Raw genomic sequence first — 1,928 nt, forward strand, 5'->3', positions numbered from 1 at the left:
TACAGGTTTCTCAAGAGGCAGGTCAGGTGGTCTGGTATTCCCATCTCTTTCAGAATTTTCCAGTTTATTGTGATCCACACAGTCGAAGGCTTTGGCATAGTCAATAAAGCAGAAATAGATGTTTTTCTGGAACTCTCTTGCTTTTTCAATGATCCAGTGGATGTTGGCAATTTGATCTCTGATTCCTCTGCCTGTTCTAAAACAAGCTTGAACATCTGGAAGTTCACAGTTCACAGTATTTGTTTTTCTTATTCTGATTTACTTCTCTCTATATAGTAAGCTTTAGGTTCATCCACCTCATTAGAACTGACTCAAATGTGTTCCTTTTTATGGCTAAGTAATATTCCATTGTGTATCTGTACCACAACTTCTTTACCCATTCATCTGTCACTGGACACCTAGGTTGCTTCCATGTTCTAGCTATTGTAGATAGTGCTACAGTGAACAATGGGATATGTGTGTCTTCTTCAACTTTGATTTCCTCAGGGTATATGACTAGTGGTGGGATTGCTGGGTCATAGGGTGGTTTTATTTCTAGCTTTTTAAGGAATCTCCATACTGTCTTCCATAGTGGCTGTATCAATTTACATTCCCACCAACAGTGTGAGAGTGTTCCCTGTTCTCCACACACTCTCCAGCATTTATTGTTTGTAGACTTTTTGATGATGGCCATTCTGACCAGTGTGAGGTGATATCTCATTATAGTTTTGATTTGTTTTTCTCTAATAATGAGATATGCTGAGTATCGTTTCATGTGTTTTTTAGCCATTTGTATATCTTCTTTGAAGAAACGTATGTTTAGGTCTTTTTACAAATTTTTGATTAGGTTATTTGTTTTTCTGGTATTCAGTTTTATGAGCTGCTTCTAAATTTGGGAATTAACCTTTATCAGTTGTTTAATTTGCTATTATTTTCTTCAATTCTGAGGGTTGCCTTTTCACCTTATTTGTAGTTCCCTTTACTGTGCAAAAACCTTCAAGTTTAACTAGGTTCCACTTGCTTATTTCTTCTTTTATTTCCATTAGTCTAGGAAGTGGGTCATAGAAAATCTTGCTGCGATGTATATCATAGAGTGTTTTGCCTATGTTTGCCTATAAGAATTTGATAGTTTCTGGTCTTAAATTTAGGTCTTTAATCCATTTTGAGTTTATCTTTGTGTAGGGTGTTAGAAAGTGTTCTAATTTCATTATTAACCCATAGCTGCCCAGTTTTCCCAGCAGCACTTATTGAAGAGACTGTCTTTGCCCCATTGTATATTTTTGCCTCCTTTATCAAAGATAAGGTGCCCATATGTGTTTGGGTTTATCTCTGGGCTTTCTATCTTATTTCATTGGTCTATATTTCTATTTTTGTGCCAGTACCATACTGTCTTGATGACTGTAGCTTTGTAGTATAGTCTAAAGACACACCCATGTCTCCTGTATATCTTCAATTGGCAGATCCTTTACCACTGAGCCACCTGGAAAGTCCATAGATAAATGTATTATATTATTAATATATGCAAAAACATAAAAATTTGTATATTTTGTATAAATGAGCATAGATAAAATATATAGTTATGTATATATAATATAGTCACATATTAGATTATGTATTAACTGCATATATCAATAATTTACATATATAATTTGTATATACATATATGTGATCTTCCCACATGGTGCAGTGGTAAAGAACCTGCTTGCTAATGAAGGAGACAGAGGAGATGTGAGTTCAATCCCTGGGTCAGAAAGATCCACTAGAGGAGGAAATGACAAGCCATTCCAGTATTCTTGCTGGAAAAATTTCTATGGAGAGAGAAGCCTTGTAGGTTACAGTCCATGAGGTCACAAAGAGTCAGACGTGACTGAACACCTGAGTACACCCATACATATGTGTAAGCATTTATTGGTGCATGTTCATAAATCCATAATCTGTAATCTGTGTAT

The sequence above is a fragment of the Cervus canadensis genome, chromosome 4 (genome assembly GCF_019320065.1).
Source record: "Cervus canadensis isolate Bull #8, Minnesota chromosome 4, ASM1932006v1, whole genome shotgun sequence".
NCBI lineage: Eukaryota > Metazoa > Chordata > Mammalia > Artiodactyla > Cervidae > Cervus > Cervus canadensis.